The sequence below is a fragment of the Chlamydotis macqueenii genome, chromosome 2 (genome assembly GCF_036417535.1).
Source record: "Chlamydotis macqueenii isolate bChlMac1 chromosome 2, bChlMac1.mat, whole genome shotgun sequence".
Classification (NCBI taxonomy): domain Eukaryota; kingdom Metazoa; phylum Chordata; class Aves; order Otidiformes; family Otididae; genus Chlamydotis; species Chlamydotis macqueenii.
In genome coordinates this window covers 94,709,461-94,729,218 of record NC_141557.1, presented here as the reverse complement: position 1 = coordinate 94,729,218, position 19,758 = coordinate 94,709,461, and the positions used below count along the sequence as shown (strand labels likewise).

General features: G+C 39.7%; 1 protein-coding gene across 4 annotated transcripts in view; it reads right to left on the bottom strand.

Annotated features, from left to right (window-relative positions):
- The window catches only part of LOC104479324 (poly(rC)-binding protein 3), a 524,839-nt gene that overhangs the window by 175,094 nt on the left and 329,987 nt on the right, over positions 1-19,758 (bottom strand). For all 4 annotated transcript variants that reach the window (XM_086740457.1, XM_086740459.1, XM_086740456.1 and 1 more), the window contains one exon: positions 7,231-7,331. The gene's annotated coding sequence lies outside the window, so the exon portion shown is untranslated. The remainder of the gene's footprint in view (positions 1-7,230; positions 7,332-19,758) is intronic.

Sequence of the window (19,758 nt, the reverse complement as noted above, 5' to 3'; positions counted from 1 at the left end):
GGGGAGCGCCTGATGCCCTGCACCCAGGTACTACCTGGCCACAGCAGAAACGCTGGCCTGGATCAGGCCAGGGGCCACAGACACATTTCTGGGGAGGAAGGCAGAGCTGCTAAGAGCTTCCCACTGCTGCAGTGGGGAAGGTGCCACCCGTGGGTTCAGCATCCAGCACGAGTGGCAAAGACAGGCAATACCTGCTCCGGCACAAAATCTCTGAGGGGAAAGGTGACCCTTGATTATGATTTTAACACACCTGATCTGGGGTGAGTTTCTGCCTTTTTGTGTCCAGTGCCACAGGCATTTCTTGCCTGATTAGAGGCTCCCTAAAACTGAATTCCTCTTTCAGCTGCCCCCTCTGCCGTCCCCCCAACCAGATGACAGTCACCCTTCATTTTTACTCATGCACTCACCCACAAAACTCTAAATTCTTAAAGACAGGTGTCAGAGGTGTTCAATGTCTTCCATGACCAAGCTCTTTATTTGTTATACCTGTCAGACCAGTCAATGCATGCTCTGTCTCACTGTGGGCAAGCATATTCCTCCCTGCCAGCATCAAAAACATATCTATCTATTCAGCAATGCTCCATGCCAAGCAACCGCCGTTCTGTGTGGAAAGAAGATTGCGATCAGCACTATTTGTCTACATAATTGTACTCGTCACTGGACAATTGTTGGGTCAGAGGCTAATTTTTTTTATTTATAGGCTTTCCACATTCATCTGAATTTTCCTGTGCTTTCCCCCATTACAAAGATGGTGATGGCATTTGGCTTCATGCTGCAGAAAGTCTGCTAGAAATCTGAGAAAAAATATCTGAAAGCAAATCCATTACACTTGATTGAACAAAAATTTACACTAAGGAGCTGGAGAGGTGCCTCAGATTCAAGGTGCGTTTCTAGGAAAAAAGAAAGACCATGTAAATACTCAGCTTCCTTTTTCTTCATATTGTGTAACTTCTATTTCTAGGAAAATATATTGAATTCTGCTAATGGTATATATGGGATTATATGGAATTATATATAGAGAGAAGATGAAGATCTATACATTTTCAAGGTTAGCTTTCAATTAGCCCTTTATAATAACACTAGCAAACAGAACTCAAATTGATGCTAGGTTGTCTTTAAAAACTGAAACCAAAATTATATGAGCCCCTTATGTCTCAGTGTCCACATAATCCAATTCTGAAATTCCCTAAATGAGAAAAAAAATGTTTTCTTTATGATAAGAATTCTGTTTATTTTTACAAATATAATGCATAGTATTTTGCCTTTTTGTTATGGTTTTAAATAAAGAAATCACCATGTAAGCCATTATTTCACTTCTTTAACACCTCAAGGGTTTCTAAATAATGATGCAAAGCAGAGCTGCTTGTTTCATTTTCCATTGTCCTGCAGGCAGCCTGGACAGAAATTCAAGCATAAATTTTTAATACAAGAATGGATTTTGCTCAAACTCTTTTTTTAACTAGATGTATTTTTTTCAGATTAGATATATATTTGTAATTAAAAGTAGGATCATTTAAAATTAAACATGAAATTGTAATAACATACTGCCAACCTTCTTAAATTCCGTACATTGATTTACATTAAATAAAATACAGTATTCAAGTATTACATATCTATTGGTAAAGATTTGCTGACCATTAAACCACTGAGCTGGGAGAGTTTGAGTGAGTGGAGAAAATGGTCTCTGATGAAGTGTTCAGTCCAAGTTTGATAGCTTTTAGCTTCCTTTGCAGGTGCAGAGAAGGTATTTTCTTCACTTTATTCAGGTTAGCTCTGTTCCATATCTAGTTCATGCAAAGGTACCCCTTGAGACCTGATAAAGGCAGAAAATCTTACTTTCTACTGTAGGTAAAAGCTCCATGGCAGAGGCTGAAACCTGCTAATTCTAAAATCTTGCAGGACACAGTAAACAAGGAAACACACAGTTCTGTTTACTCAGTAAAAAGAATGGTTGATTTGACTAATAAGTCAGCTTAATATAAGTAATAAATAAAACAAATATGTAGTGAATGTGAAATGTCATTCACTGATTTCTAGGATAACAAAAAGTAAAAATCAGGAATCTGAGTAAATATATCATAGGCTTTTATATAATTGCCTAAATGCAACTTAATACAGCTCCGCCTTTACAAACAGAAGGATCTAATGCAAACAAAGTAGCTGTCAAAATAATCTCGTGTATGATATTCTTACAACAGTGGAGCAGGACTGACCATAGCAATTAAGGACCATTTTGACCATGGGAATTATGCTGCCAGTCAGCAATACTGTAAGCAAGGAGAATATGATGTAAAAGGAAATTACCCACTCTTATTTGGGTAATAACACACTTCCCAGTCTAGATTATCAATGAAGTGAGCTCACCCACCTTATTATCTACTGCTACACAATGGCAGAAAACCAAAATATTTTAATGATACCGACTGAGAGGAACCAACTCTTTCCCAGGAAACTAATTAAAAGTAAACCCACAAAAGAAAGACAGAGCGATGATCTCAATTACATTCCTTGCTTGCTTTTTCCCATGGTAAGGCCACCAAATTGGCTCTTAGCTTCTTTTAAAAAAGCCAAGCAGACTGAACTCTTCAAATCTTTTGCAGACATTTTCTTCAGTGTACTAATGATTGCTGTGGCCCTCTTCTGGCCCTCTCTGGTTTTTTTCAACACTCTTAAAGCAGGGGCACCAATGCACAGCCTTCTAGCATCAGTCTCCCTGAAGCCACACTCACAACCAAAGCAATGACCCGTGTTCCATGTAATCAATTTTCTCACTGAAGTTGCTTATCTGCTGTGATTCCTGAAATATTTCCCCCAAAGGTTAGGACTCCTTTGAACACAATTCCTCTTTCTCTCAATGAAGCTAGTATTCTTCAGCCTTAAATTCAGTTTTTCACTTTATACAGATGGACTGAGGTTACCAGGTTGCTTGCCATAGAAGTGGCCTGGACTCTTTGTTTCATTGCAAATTCCATTCACAGAATATCATTCACAGTGATATTCTGTCAGCTTCCAGGTTGTCTGAAAAAAGCTGAAAACGTATGTCTAATTGTGAACCTTGTTGAAACCCACTGCAAACACTTTCCCTCAATTACAACTCCTCATCTCAAGTATTTTCTGTGGATTTGCTAGTTTAGCATGTGCTCTATTGACACTGTGTAGGGTTAATTTTTTATCAGAACACTTAATAGACTGAAGTAAAGTAATAATTTGCCTGGGAATACTGTAGATCCAAGTAGCTGAAAGTTACTGAAAGCAGAGGTGAGGGACTGGGGTTCAAATACTACTTAGTAGAAGAGGGAATTGACCCTGTGACTATTACAATTCTGTACTACAAAACAAAAGGAGATATGAGCACCACTGCTTCTACCTGTGCTGTGAACCTGCCTATCCTCCTTTGCTTTTGTAACATCTCCCTCAAAATAAAATGTTGTTTATTAAAATTGATTAATCTACCTAAACCAGAATGGAGCCTCTTTCCCACCCTCTATTCCCATCTCAAAAAGAAACCCTCCCTTTACTCTGTCCAGATTGACTCACTGTTTATTATTTATTTCCTGGGTTGATGAAGTGATAAATCAAGTTTGTTCACAGTCCTGATATGCTTAACGCCACAGAGATTGAGTAATTCAATTATTAGGCCTGAATTCATTGTGTCAAACAGCCTCAGCTTCCTTACGGTCTGCTTTTCATGCAAAACAGAACGGTGCTTCAAATGCATCTTAGAGACAAATCCAAAAAGAATTGAAGCTGTTGGCTCCAGCCTGTTATTTCCTGTTAGTAAAATCCAAGTGAATGGTCAATTGAGTAGATATGGAAGCTCGCATTATTATACACATCCCTGACATGTTATGGTCCAGATAGGAAAGTGAACCACACAGAAGTGCAGAGAATTAGAAGAGAGATCACCTAGTAACAACTGATGTACTCAGTACCTCTGCTTTCTGGAAAGACAGAAATCTAAGTCTGACTCTGTGTTTTTTTTCAGACCTCAAACAAGACTAAAAAATTTGGCTACATGCTTGTAGTAGGTTGACCCTGGCTGGATGCCAGTGCCTACCAAAGCCGTTCTATCACTCCCCTTCTCAGCTGGACAGGGGAGAGAAAATACGACGAAAGGGTCATGGGTCGAGATAAGGACAGGGAGAGATCACTCACCCATCACTGTAATGGGCAAAACAGATTTGACTTGGGGAAATTAGTTTAATTTATTACCAATCAAATCAGAGTAAGAGAATGAGAAATAAACCCAAATCTTAAAACACCTTCCCCTCCACTCCTCCCTCCTTCCCGGGCTTCAATTTCACTCTCAATTTTCTCCACCTCCTCCCCACCAGTGGTACAGGGGTACTGGGAATGGGGGTTCCGGTCAGTTCATCACACATTGTCTCTGCCGCTCCTTCCTGCTCTGGGGGAGGACTCCTCACACTCTTCCCCTGCTCCAGCGCAGGGTTGCTCCCACGGCAGACAGTCCACAAACTTCTCCAGCATGGGTCCTTCCCCTGGGCTACAGTTCTTAATGAACTGCTCCAGCCTGGGTTACCCATGGGGTCACAAGCCCTGCCAGCAAACTTGCTCCGGCCTGGGCTCCTCTCTCCATGGGGCCACAGGTCCTGCCACGAGCCTGCTCCAGTGTAAGCTTCCCATTTGGCCACAACCTCCTTTGGGCACATCCACCTGCTCCTGTGGGGTCCTCCACAGGCTGCAGGTGGATCTCTGCTCCTCTGTGAGCCTCCATGGGCTGCAAGGGGGACAGCCTGCTTCACCATGGGCTGCACCACAGGCTGCAGGAGAATCTGCTCCGGCGCCTGGAGTGACCTCATATGCTCACTCCTCTCTCTGGCTGTAGTTGCTGGGTTGTGCAGTTTCCTTTTTTTCCTTCTTACCTATGTTATCACAGAGGCGCTAGCACCATCACTGATGGACTCAGCTTTATGTAGTGGTGGGTAGAGCCGGCTTGCATTTGCTCTATTGGACATGGGAGAAGCTTCTAACAGCTTCTCACATAAGCCACCTCTTCAGCTCCCCTGCTACCTAAACCTTGCCATGAAAACCTGATACACTTCTTATAGCCAAAACTTCTGAAAAGAAACCAAGCAAGTAACAAGAAAGAAAGCTGGGTTTGCACTTGTGAAAACAATGGAAACAGAGAAAAATCTTAAAATTTCATCTGCTTGTGTAGAACGTCAAATTTCAAGTGTTCAATCTATAGCTTATAATAAAATTACATTTAAGTAATATAAATAATATGAACCCAAATATTTTTATTCCTGTATTTTCACTAATTCATATGAGCAGTCATTAAATTGTGCACATTCTTTATATCACTTTTTCTTGTTTTACATGAAATAATACATCAGAAGTCATTTATTTTGGAGACTACTGGTAGCTAAACATGATTAATTATGACATGCAAGGTCATGAAATATTAGATACTGTATAACTTAAATTCAATGTATTCTCTTCATCTTTAACTTAGAAATATGCAGTGGCAAAAGGTGATAACGTCCTAAAATTTCATTGCCTATCATTCAAAGGATAAGACTGTCAAAGCTGAGCCAGCCTGTAACCAGGCACTGAGTTTCATAAAATCCATTGGGTACACTGAAGTGGAATATACTCCAACCAGAAGCAAAAAACTTAATATTTACAGTAGCTGTATAAAACTACAAAGACAGATGAAGTGTGATAGTGATAGGAGAATCTTCATTGCTATTTTGGTGGAGCAGTCTCTGGAAGTATAAGATCCCTCACTTAAGAAACTAGGATGAGTGGACTCCATTGGATAGAAATAATTTTGTGTTTTAAAATGTAGTTTCTTATAAACATTATTCTTTATAAACAGCAAACTTTAAGAAGTTCTAAAGTTCTCCTTCAACAAGTCCTGAAGAGGAAGGAGCTTTCTTTTCTGTTCCTCTTACTAAGGATCTTCTTCCTCCTCCTTCCAATGCGAGTTGTCCTTTTCCTCTCTGCTTTTCCCAATCCTACCAGCCCTTCTAATACTCTTTCCTCTAACTGTAGAGGCTATACTCAGACACTACTTTTTCCAGCAGTTTCCAAATTCTTCCAGCTTCTTTTCCGTAAGTCCAGTAAGGACTTACAATTGTTAAATACTTTTCTTTTTCCCTTTCTATAAAAATCTCTGCTATTTTTGAGAGATACCATCATATTTTTCTCAGAATTTTCAACTTGGACTTCACTCAGATTGGAAGGAATAACAACTTGTAGGTAACTTTTAAAAGCTTAAAAAATTTTGAAAAAAGGTTTTCTCTTGTTCCTTTAGAATTGAAGCCAAGGATCAGACAAGGTCCTCTCCTCATTTCTCAGTAAAATCACAAAAAAGTCTGGGAAATCTAACAATTATGGAAGAAGAACAAAGTCCAAAGACCCTTTTCAAGGCTTGAGTTCCTTGTTTTACATCAGTTTACCTTTGGGGTAGTATGTATCAAGCCTAAATAGGCACGAGGAGGTTTAAGTGCAGTCAAAGGTCTACATTTTGGGGAAAGCAGGGGAGTCTGAGAAAGATAATGCAGAGTCAGCTGGAGAAAGTGAGTCAGGTATTGCTGCCATACAGATAGTAAGCGTAGTTACGGAAACAAGTTTATTAAAGGGCTATTCTGCTATAACCAGCTGTACTAGGTGGACTGCACTGCATAAGGTACTGGTTTAGATGCAGTGTTAGCAAACTCCTGATGTAGTGTAAGTTGGAGACTAAGCAGTTCAACCTTTCAAAGAGTAAGGCAGGCAGAGGGAGCACAGGAGACTAAATGGGCAAAGGAGGCATACAAAGATGGTTTTTGTATCCATGTGAATCCTAGCAAATTTTAGGGCCCTATTTTCTACAATGAGTAACCTCTGGAGGCTCCCAAGAAGAAAAAGAAGAGCTCACCTGCAAATGGATAAGCATTTCCTGACCCTGGTGCCATACAATTCAAGTGACAGAAAACAGGATTTAACCATTTAACCTTTTACCAGAAAAAGGCCACAAACATCTTGAGATATGATTACAGTCCCACTGATATTAAAAGTTGTAATAATCAGGTGATCCAGTACTTAATCTCAATTATATCTGTAATATTGATAGGTTTCATTCTAGCCAGGAAAGATTAAGGTCACTTTTGTACTATTCAGTTTGCACTCATATTCACTTGGCCCAGTCCGTATAATAAATACAAGGATAAAATACAAGTCAGGAATACAGGAGAGAAAACAAATTGAGAATTAAGAACTTACTTGTCAGAAGACCAGTGATATTCAAAAAACTGTTCTCGTTGGTCAGTTTTTGCAGTCACTCTGTGGTCTCAAGGAAGATATCTAAAGGTCTTGAATAGGCTCTGAAAAGAAGAATAATCAAGGACTTAGTAATTATATCACCTATCAAATACTAAACCAAAACCTGTCCAAAACAACTTGCTTTCTCATTTTATTGGATTATTCATTCATAATTTTTTTTTTATTCTACCACTGAATCTACAGAGAGTTTATGGGCTTCTACAAGTTGAACTGCTCAGATCAGGCTTCCTGGAGTGCACAGGGAAGCAGAACAATGAGAAGAGGGATTAAATAATTTATTCTCTTGCATATGTTCATTTCTAAGCTGTTCCAATTGTGAGAGAACAGTGAAAATGAAAGAGGTCTGGCTCCTTTATGGTTTAATAAACCAATATGCTGGAGTAACTTACTTTCCAAAACAGGCACATGAAGTCATGTCCCTAAATGTCTTTCAAACAATTGACTAGAGTTTGTTGGCTATCTTTTGGACTAGTTCATGTATTTGGCCTCCTTATTTGTGATCTAACAGCTGACGATGTTCCTTTGTACTTACAATGTTATTTTGCATTTCAAGTCCACCTTTGTAATTTCTGATTGTCCTTAATGGACAGGACAGTTGATTGAGTCGAGGAGGCATCTCAGCTGTCCAAAACTAAAGGAAAGACTGGGAGATGACCAGTGCTTCCATCTATGCAGATTGTGGGGGTTGGGAGAGGTAGAGTAGTTGGGAATGAAGGAGTGAAATTGAGACTGGGAAAAAGAAGGGGTGGAAAGAAGGTGTTTTTAGTGTTGTCTTTGTTTCTTACTATCCTACTTTATTTTTAATTGGCAATAAATTATATTTATTTTCCCCAAGTCGAGTTTGTTTTTTTTTTTGCCCATGACAGTAATTGTTCAGCTATCTCCTTGCTTTTATCTCAACCCATAAGATTTTCTATCATGTTTTCTCCCCCAGTTCTGCTGAGAAGGGGAAGTGAGAAAGCAGATGGGTGGGTGCCTGGCTACTGGCCAAGGTCAACCCACCACAGCTATAAAATAATATTTGGATCACCAGTCTCTCCAAGACCAGCTAGACTGAGACTGAAATGGAAAAAAAAGCCATACAAAGAAAAATCTGTCTATAATGCACAGCTATAAACAGAATTAGTAAGGAACAGAACTCCTCCTCAGAGAAAACTATGTTAACAGGAAATCTTCATACACCTCTAGCTTCTATACTGTAGTGCAGCCACAAGCAAAAAGTCAAATCATAGAATAGAATCATAGAATGGTTTGGGTTGGAAGGGACCTTCAAAGGTCATCTAGTCCAAGCCCTCTGCAAGGAGCAGGGACATCTCCAACTACATCATGTTCCTCTCAGCCTCATCCAGCCTGGCCTTGAATGTTTCCAGGGATGGGGCATCCACCACCTCTCTGAGCAAGCTGTTCCAGTGTTCCACCACCTTCAGTGTAAAAATTTTTTTTCCTAATATCTAATCTAAATCTAAATGACTCACACGCCATGAAAGGAGAGTGCTGAAAATCTCATTTAAAAAAGATCTCTGCTTGTGATATGATGCTGAGGACTCTTTGGCCCATTAAGGAATTTTTGACAGTGACCACTGGGGTACAATATAGTGAATGTTTTAAAGTCAGAGATTGGACTGATCGACTTGCTGTACTATATTTATTCTGTCAGCAGTTCTTTTAGAAATAACTATTTAAACTTCTTTCACGGCTAGGTTTTAACAATCTTGAGGTGATGTATTTCATTCCAGATTTCATTAAGCTCCAAAACTCCATCTTAGCAACCGTTACGATAGTAATACCACATTTCAGCTACGTAAAAAAGGGAAGGGCTACGCATCTTTATCTGATATTGAAGACTATGTGATGAAATCTCCATCGAGTTAGTACAGCAAAAGATTACGCATTTGTTTGGATTCCCTTGCTTTTGGTCAGGATACGTCTTACAGTGGCAAAACTAGCAAAACTCTCTCAGAAAAACCCATTGAATGAACTCTCTCCTGAATGAGTTTCTTGTTAGAACTAATGTTCTGTTAAAATAATCTAACAACCCACTAAAATTATGGGCTCCATGGAAAACTTTCACATTGTCTCACATACTTGTGAGAAATCTCTGGGATAACAAAACCTACCACAATATAAATTGCCAGTAGAACTGAGCTAATATTAAATTCTACCAACAATCTCCTGTTTACAACCTAAAACACTCTTGTAATTTAGCTGTGTTTTCATGGCTAAATAACTAAGGTCTCATGCCTGTACCCTGGGAAATCTGTAAACACACAGTGAAATTGATTGTTAGTTGGGAAACAAGGGGAAACAGCTTTATGAAAATATCACCTCACCTAAATTCTCATCAACTGTCAAAGAGAAGAAAATGGTATATTAGGAAATATTAGGAAAAGAACAGAAAAACTGCAGAAGAAAACACGATAACACTGCCATAAAATCCATTGCCCACCTAACATTTTGAATATTGAATACAGTTCCAGTCATCTCATCTCAAAAACGACAGGATAGCAATAGAAGGATAAAGAAAAGGGTGACAGGATGATGAAAGGTATGTAATGGCTTCTGTAGTAGGAGAGAAAAAAAAAAAGTCTTTAAGATTTTCATATTGAAAGAGGGACAAATGAAGGAAAGGACTGTGACACAGCTCCAGAAAATAATGAACTGTAGAGAGAAAGTGAATAAAGAATGCTTTTCTGCTATATTTCATAGCACAGGAAGCAGTCCCAGTAAAATGAGCAGTTAGCAAGTTTAAAACACAGAATCCTAGAAAGGGTGCTTTCTGCAAAGATCATAATTAAATAGTGGAACTCATTGCCACATGTGTGGGCTTCAAAAAGCAATTCACTGCAATAGCAAAAGAAACATTGACCAGTCTGTATTTTACACAAAGATGCACAATAAAAGCCTTCAGCTTAAGAAGCACTGAGGAGTGCTGTGGGGTGGTACCAAGGCAAGTTATCGTTTGGTCTGATTTAAATACAATTTTTACAATGTCCTCATTCATTTTGCACTTTTATTGCATTCTTGGTGATATCTTGCAACATGGAGGTGTTAGAGAGCATACTGTGCCTCCAGCTAGCGTGCAAGGAAGTTTTTGAAGGCAGAAAATTCCTAGTTTCCCTGGTCCCCTTGTGCAAATTCACATCCTAGGGTAATTAGAAGAAACAAAGGGTTTTATTTTTGGAGACCTCACAAGCCCATCCTTAGTTTTGGCCATAAAAAAAAAAAGAATATAATTATAATTATAATAATACTCCATACAGATCTATGATAATCTTTTAGTGTTTTGGTACCTGACATAAATGAGTAAATAAGAACGGGTATACTAGGTCAGACAGAAGATCTGTCTACCTAAGCCAGTATCCCTTCATCAACAGCGGCCAAAATACAAAGTTAGCTTTAGCTAGCGTGACATATTCAGCTTTCAAGATATTAGACACTTTAGAAAGCCATACAAACCTTTCTCATCCTGAACAGACATTGAGTAACCACTATGAAAGGAAAAGTTCTGGAGGAAAATCCTCCCCAGGCCCAAGTCCTGGTTCACTTCCCAGCGATTGAGATCACACCAAACTATGCCCCATCCCTCCTCTCACATGCTGGTTTTCACTGAAAAATAACATGGGCAGATAATAGGAGAGAGTAGTGATAGCACGTAAGGTTAGAGATCTGGGCAACAAAGACTCTGGGCACACGTGCCCCACAGCTTAGGTGCCACCTGCCCAACCAGAGATCTGGTCAGCCAAAACTAATCAGAACATTTTCATCATAGTTATAAAAGCATTTCCTGAACACAGCCTTTTATCTCGTAAGAAGCATCAGGCATCCCGTAGTGGAAATGGCAAGTCCTTCACTTGTAGCATGACAGTGAGCAGGGTAAAGTCTTTTATGAAACTGTCGCATGAACACAAGAGGTATACAGAGTTGAATAAACCTTGCTTATTCACTAAAAATAAACATATTTTATCACTTCAATAAATGGAAAGTGACAATTCCACATATCCTATGTCTAAGCATTTGTCTGGAAAAATCTTTTTATTCCTCCCTCATGAGTTAGATTAAGGTGAAGAGCACTAGCTACACAAGAGAGACCATTTTCTTCTTTTTTTTTGAGGGGAGAAAAGGCAGTATCATTACTTATTTCCATAAAATGAGAGTTTTGTTTATAAATTCCTTTAATATTCAGTAACAGTTGGATGCCAAACCCGAGGCTCCTTAGAAAACCCTAGCCTAAAGCCTGGCTGTCTGAGTAGGTTGCACCATTTGAACTTAAAGCCCCTCTGCAGAATGTTTATTTCAATCCAAAATCACATATTTGTATTAAATTTAAGCCAATTCCTAAGAGTCTTGCCCAAAAAAAAGAGACATTAGGCTGAAGAGATATTGTAGAAAAAGCTAGTTCTAACTACCCATGTTGGAACAGTGACTACTCTTGAAATTCATACTCTATAAAGAGAAATGGAAGCCATTCAAAACTGATAGGAAACCAATGAGGTTTACATCCAAATACATTTTTGTTCTGTTTTTGTCTGGGATAGAGTTAATTTTCTTCCTAGTAGCTGTCATAGTACTGTGTGTTGGATGTAGGATGAAAATAATGTTGATAACACACTGATGTTTTAGTCGTTGCTGAGCAGTGCTTACACCAAGTCAACGACCTTTCAGCTTCTCATACTGCTCTGCGAGTGAGGAGGCTGGAGGTGCACAAGAAGCTGGAAGGAGACATGGCTTGGACAGCTGACTCAAACTGGCCAAAGGGATATTCCATACCATATGATATCATGCTGAACATATAAACTGAGGTGAGGTGGCCAGGGGGGGCCGCTGCTCGGGGACTGCCTAGGCATCGGTGAGTGGGTTGTGAGCATTTGCATTATGCATCACTTGTCTTGTATATTCTTTATTATTATTATTATTATTATTATTATTATTATTATTATTATTATTATTATTATTATTATTATTATTATTATTATTATTATTATTTTCCCTTCCTTTTCTGTTCTGTTAAACTGTCTTTATCTGAACCCATGAGTTTTAACTTTTTTTCCAATTCTCTCTCCCATCCCACTGTGTGGGAGTGAGCAAATGGCTGCATGGTGTTTAGCTGCCTGCCAGGTTAAATCACAACAATGTGTCTCTATAACTTTCTTCAACAGTTAACCAAAATTAACAAAAAAAGTCATTATTCTGGCCAAGCCAAAAGACCTTCTTATGCAGGCATGGACTTACCCCAATGCCTATCCACTCTATAAGGGTTACTGCTCAGGGTAACTGCAAAAGTCAGAAGAACATGTTCCAGTGGCTCAGAAACAAACTGCCACGAGCCCCAGGACGTTACTACCTTTACACTGGTATTTCAGCTAGCAGAGTTGCATTGGTTTAGGCAAGGTATCCAAGTTCCTGACTGGCTGACAAATTCCCCAGTAAAAATCTGGTATTTTTCTCTGGGGAACAGGAAACAACAAAAACCTTTCCATGGTGATTTTACTAACATGGCATGAGGTGGAATTGCTGGTGTGGCTGGAGGCCAGCCTGAGGAATGCTTTGCTTGTGGAACACAGTACACCCATATTTCTGAGTTGATTAGGAAAGCACTCCTGCTGCAGGTGTGACCACGACAAACCACATCGGCTCAATTGTTTTCATAGCAGTTTACTGCTTTGTCTCCCAGAGCACATCTGAAGAACTAAACTTCGCAGTGTAGAAAAGATCTCAAGTCAACTGGAACCTCTGTGGAGACAATGAAGCTGCTCAAGGGCACCTGTCAACTACAGCTTAGTCTACTGGACATGTTAGTCCTCCCCATGTTAGTCTCACCCATCCACCTACACTTAACCTTGGAAAAAAAAATAGCTTTTTGTTGTAGTTTGTACCAGGCCTACAACTGATCTGAACTACAGTATACCTACAGGGCTTTCCCAGCTGACACGAGGATCTACATTAAACCTTCTACTAGCCCAGCAGCACTGCAATAAACACACCTCAGATAACACTGGTGTGCCAACAGCTCCTCGCATGGTCCTGGCCTTATTTTTCAATGGAAAACAGGAACAAAAGAGTAATCAAAGAAATAATGAAATTAATAGGAATAAGTTAAAAGGTAAAACAAATACTGTTTTTTGATAGCTTAATTCTTTGCATTGGGTGTAGGTGTCAAAGTGTTGGCAGTGTGGGTGGCCTCTGTGAGGAGCCAAGCTGATGGCACCTCTGGGAAACGTATTTAAGAAAGGGCAGAAAATGTCACACAGGCAGAGGAGGAGGGGAAAAAGACGAGTGAGAAACAACAGAGGGAGTACCAATGTCAGAGGAGGAGGAGGTGCTCCAGGCACAGCAGCAAATATGCCTTGTGGCCTGTGGAGGACCCCACACCGGAGCATGTGGATATTTCCTGAAGGACTGTGATCAATGGGAGAGAGACCAGAATATAGCAGGGGAGAAGTGTGAAAGGGAATGAGTAGCAGGGAAAAACTGCTTCGTATTGGTCATAACCCCCATCACCCGTGCACCCTTCAGCGGAGTGCGGGAGAGGAGTTGCCTGTGAAAGAATGACGTTAAGCCTGGGAAAGGGAGGAGGAGAAGTGTTGTTTTAATGCTTGTCTTCTTGTTTCTCACTGCCTGAATCTACATTAGGTGGCAGTAATTTAAATTAATGTTCCCCAAGTTGAGTCTGTTTTGCCCGTGACAGTAACTGGCAAGTGATCTCCTTGACTTATCTTGACTCACAAGCTTTTTCATCCTATTTTGTCCTCCTGTCCTTCTGAGGAAAGGGATTGGGAGAGCAGCTGGGTGGGCGCCTAGCCACTGGCCAAGGCCAACCCACCACATCCCTAGAGCAGGCGACATATTCATGCTACTTTGCTTTCAGTGAAAGTGTCCATACTGGGTTCGTTGCGCCTCAATCATATACATGAATTCCATACCTTCAGTTGACTTAATCTGAACTGCTCTGAGCAATCCCTATAGGTTGTGTTCTCAGGGAGCATGAGGATGCAACCCTGCTTTCCCACTACATCCATTGTAGCTAGTTTGTACACGCATTATCCAGCCTTACTTCCTGCTTGCAAATTGTTAATGAGCAGATTTCTGCCAATGCATTTGTTAATTATGCACTGAATTATTTGGACAAAACATTTTTAGCATGTGGGTTGTTTGTCAGCTGTTTCCCATTGGCTATGCATTGTTAATAATTGTTTTGACTTCTGCCTTCTGTGCCTTATGGTGCAGGAAGAATGGTATTGTTCACGAATGGCCACCTCATAGTAACACCAATGTTTCTGCTGACTGAATAGATGAAAACAACTTTCCAAAAAGACAGAGGTGAATAAGGAATGACTGAATAACAAACAGCAAATAGTTACCATGTTAGTTTGCACCTCGGTATTGTTGTTTGTGTGTGAGTACAAAATATTCAGCAAAGTAAAGCGCTTCCTCACACATGTAAGTAAATATTTCTCAATTCTTCATAAAAGGAATCAAAATGTCATCAAACTAAATAGCTGTTTGGATCTAATAGATGTTTTTGTCAAATGTTACAACTGTAGCGAATCAGTTTTACCTATAAGAAAACAAGTTTGCTGTAACCAACGTGCAATCTGTAATGCAAAGGTTGCCATGTTACTGAAGGCCTTTTCCGTGAAAGAGCTATGAGGATGACTAATTAGAATTATTACATTTGCTGTAAGTTTGGACAATCACCTGGAATAATTTAATTTGCTTTAAGCTTGGTCAATATAAGTGCATTCTTTTCTCTGATTTTCCTTAAAATCTCTGTGCCACCTGAAATGATCACATCTGGTAGGGTCCATGCTTTTTCTTTGCCCTTCCAACATCACACACACAACATTTTTTAAGTCCCAAAGGCCTTTGACATCGCATTACAATGGATCAGCCACTTCTAATATGCTGAGAAGGAAGAAAAGCAGACTCCCCAAGAGAGGGGAAGCAGAAAATCTGCCCTGAGGCCTCCCTATTGTTATTTCATTTAGGGAGACAGGCAATACCACAGTGTCTATGACAAGAGAGGAAAAGATTTTAAGTTCCCCCAGCTGTCCCCTTCTTAATTTGATACTGATTGTCCCGTCAGTCCCAACCATCTATAGAACACTGAGATTTTTCATGGCTGCTGTGCCAGAGAAATCTCCTGCCTGCTTGTGATGTGCTGTTGTTGTACTTTGAGCAATACTCCAAAATCAGTAAGCACGTGATGAATCACAGGCAGCAGACACCACTCTACCTTATCCAGGAGCAAGCTGTTTTTTTTTTTATTGAAGATTATTCTGGCATGTCAGGAAGCAGGATTCATGCTTAAACTTTTCTAATTGCCTCAGCTTAGTTTCATAAGGATGTGTGCAACAAAGATACATGTGAAGAACATTACACAGTTCAGTCAGCATTTCTTTGGGGAGGATGGACAAAAAAAGAGAGCAGTGGTCAGCATAGTATCCTTGTGGGACAAGCTTGGATTGGCAGCTAGGGAAACCTATGCAGATAACAAAGAGCAAGGGCTGTTTCACTTATACACTCTGTAGGAGATAACCTCTTCTCTATGCAGTATACTCTGATCAGAAATGGTTAGGAACAGGGAATCTCTGAAAGACCATGTCCAGTTAATATGACATCTCAACTTAGAAAATACCAGCATGTTTATTGTGCTGTGTTGCTCCTCAGAAATATTAAGCACTTTCAGAGTTACCATTCTCTTCCGCAGTATGTGTCAAAATCCCTTACTAGTTGAGAAGGGGTATTGCGCAGGCTGTACAAAAAGGCTGAGCCACCTGCCTCAGGCCTTGCAATGGAAGTGGTAAAACTAGAAACAAAATTCATGTCAGCTCTCCCAGATGCTCTGTGAGTTCCATTACTGCAGACAGACTTACACAGATGACACGTCTCTACCAGGTAAGGGCAGAGAAATGACATAACTTGCCCCGTGTCACATAGGTGAGGCTTGCTTAACCTTCAGGGTATTGCATGATCTGCTAAACTGCTCTGCCTCTGGAATTAGCTCATGAAAAGGTGGTGGTATCAAAAGGCAGCTGAGAAGAGAAGTCTCACTGTGAATTGCTGAAAGTGATTGCTTTCACAAAACGACATCCATTAAAGTATCACTCTCCCGCAAAGAGAAACCAAACAATCATAACGCAAACATAACAATTGGCACTGAGAACTAATGTACAGGAGCTATACATTTACTAGGAAGAAAAATTGTTAACATAGTGTCACTTTAATCAACTATTTTTATTCCAGGACAAGAATGAATGGATACTTATCACATTATAAGACTCTGTGAGCACAATCCCATTTTTCTTATATGTGAAATCAATGGCCTTACATTAGAAAAGAATCTCACTCAGGGACATCCTTGAAACCAGTCACATGATTAAGATGAGCCAGGTTTCACTTCATATGGTCAGCTGACATCCGTGATGCATATCACATATTACCATTAATATTACCGTATTACTGTTATACTGCAATACTGAAAATGCCATTTCACCCATTCAAACATCCATATTGATCTCTGGCTACATTAAGTACTTCCAGTTAAAAAGTGTGAAAAATCCCACCTTTTCAGCTAAGGATTCAGTTAAATAACTCAGCTGAAAACTACAAGAATAATTCTTATTCAATTTCCTCATTCCACATATGGGAATGATTGGCAGTAATCTACTTCATTCAAACAGTGATCTCCCATAGTTTTCCAACAAGATATAAATGGAAACAAATAATTTTGATCAATCTACAGCTTATACACACAACAAATAGCATATTGCAATCAGTGAGCAAATCTGTAAGGGTACAGTTTATAGCAGCAGGTCATTTGCTTGTACTGCAATTTAGTTTTCAGTTTTCTCATATCTGCTTAGCAATTTTACCTGCTATGTTTTCCAGAACACTGTGGTGTATCCTGTTGTTGTGGGCAATTTGGCCATGCAGAAGCACAGTGACGTTTCCACAATTTAATTTGCATGCAGAAGTCCACCTTACCCTTCCTTATGCCAAAATGAAAGCCACGGTTGTTTCCACTGCCTACAGATCATGACCTTCTTGTGCAAAGATCAGCGGGTTCTCTTTGATGCACTAAGTCTGACCTCCCAGAGAATATGCAGTGCAAAATCCCACTTGGTTTGTAATTCTGTAAGTCCCTGACTGTGAGCCTAAACTACTCCCTTCCCACCTGTATCCCACCTTTCAACAGCAAAGCTGTCTGGTGTTAGTGTACAAAAATGGGATTCCTCTTCGTAATTACGCTTCCCTCACCTTCCATGGCTGTGTCTATCCCCTCTAAAGATAAAAAGGACTAAAAAGAAAAGGTGATAGACAGAAAAATGGCTCTATGGAAGAAAAGAAGGTTAGGCAGCATACTGTGGAATTACTGCTGGCCAACTCCTGCCATCCAGCTCCAGGGTTGTTTGTATATAAGGTAAGGAAGCACAGTCTATTCCATCACCCAGATCATTACCAAAAATACTGAATAGTTGGGGGAATTGAAAGGCTGCATACCGGAAAGGGCTCAGTTGATGATTTCAAGCCCAGCCACTCCTGGGAAATTCTGCAAGATAAGCAGGGTTGAGAAAGTCTAAACATTTTCTTGGGGGCTGAGTCGAGGGGTTTGCGATACATGCAATTAGTCGGTCAGGGGTTGAAGGACAACCCAACCCTCAGTGCAGATACTGGACAGTGGCCTGTGTAAAGCACAGGAGCCAGGGAACAGCGTGCCTTGGTGCTGCATAAACCCATGGGCACTCACTGCTGCTGTCCTTCAGGAGAGCAGCGTGCTACCCTGGCACAACGTATGCTGATGCAGGCAGAAGGTTAAGCCCACAGATAAAACATTTCTTTGTCCCCTTAGCTGTGCAGTTTGCGTAAACTGAAGTTAGTAGGACCTTGCTTGTGTCTAGCAGTCACAGTAATAGTTTTTCTGCACTTTGTTCAGAAACTGCAGAAAAGGAGGGACTTTTCAAGGAGGGACAGTGAGGCTCAAGGGAAATCTGACCCTTTCTGCACCAATCTGCCATCATTAAACCTGACATTTTTCTTCTTAGAGCTGCAATAATTCTTTGAATCACTACAGTATTTATAATGAAAAGAGAAGTCAGTCACTATAAATATTTAAGTGTCTTAAAGATTAATTAAGAACTAAGCAGGAAGCTGCCTTTTCTTTTTAAGCAATACATTTTTGATTGCAAAGTATGATTTAGTAAGAAATTGGTTCTTAATGGAAATATAAAAGGAGAAATTTGAAGGTCAAGGATAATGATCAGATACCTGCATATGGGTCTGCACATAGAACACTGTGCTACACTTAAGCAAATATTGCAAAAAAAAATTAAAAGATATTCATTTGAATAAAATGCTAAGTTCTGTTAAAGTAGTTACCATCTTTTTTATTTTCATGAGTTCATGCTAGTATGCAAGAGTATCCCTTAAAAGTTACAATTACCTACTTCTAAAAATGTTTCTGTGGCTGACATGCCATTGGTTAGGAAAGTAGGGAACAAACAGAAAGATACCGCTTGGAAGAGATGAAAATATCTAATTTTAACTGTGTGGAAGAAGCCACATCTATGGAGCATGAACATAAGCAAAGAGCTTCAGTTTTGCAGTAACCAAGTAATAATAACATTGTTAGCCAGCTGAAGACAGATGCAGACATTTCACGTGCAATGTTGTGACCTGTTTTAAGCTGTTCTCTATCTGCTTGAAAAGAAAGGTAATTCTTCTCTGATATTTCAAAATGAATAGAAACCAGAAAGGCACCGCGAGTTCAGTTATGCTCAGCTGCTCAGAGAACCTGGGAAAACTGGCTTTAGAATGCATGGGCAGGGCATATTTTGGTTTTGTTTTAGCATAGGACTTTGTTTGTTTTGGTGATTCACACTTCTCCTGTTGAGTGAGCTTATTTTATTTATTTGTGCAACTGCACATGTAGAGCTCTACACATAATTCAGGATATTGCTATCCATACAGGTTCACAATGCTCGATTTTTAGTATTGGGTACTAAGCTGAAGAAGTAGCATTTTATAGACACTATGCATCAAATGAAAGTTAATTCCTGCAATATTAGTTGTATAATGGCAATTCTGAAATGTAGTTTTACAATTGGATAAGCAGAACTGAAAGAAAAAATCAAACTGCAAGAAGAATCTTACCTGAAATGAAATCTAGCTCCTGATAGAAAAACCATGGATCAGGCTGAAACCATGCAGCCTCCCTTCCTGTAAGTGTGGTCTCCTAGCATGCACAGAAAAAGTCTCTATCCTGTATTCTTGTTTGTCCTTTGCACATTCAGAGCTAAGAACATAAGACAAAAATAAAGGGCCAGAGAAATTCTAATTTCTATATTATAATTAGAATTAGAATTTCTGATTTTCTATACTGATGATTATCATAGAGATTCCCCCAGTTACTCTCTTGGTGGGATGTTTGACAGGAAGGAGGCTTCTTATTTTTTTTTCCTACTATTTGAA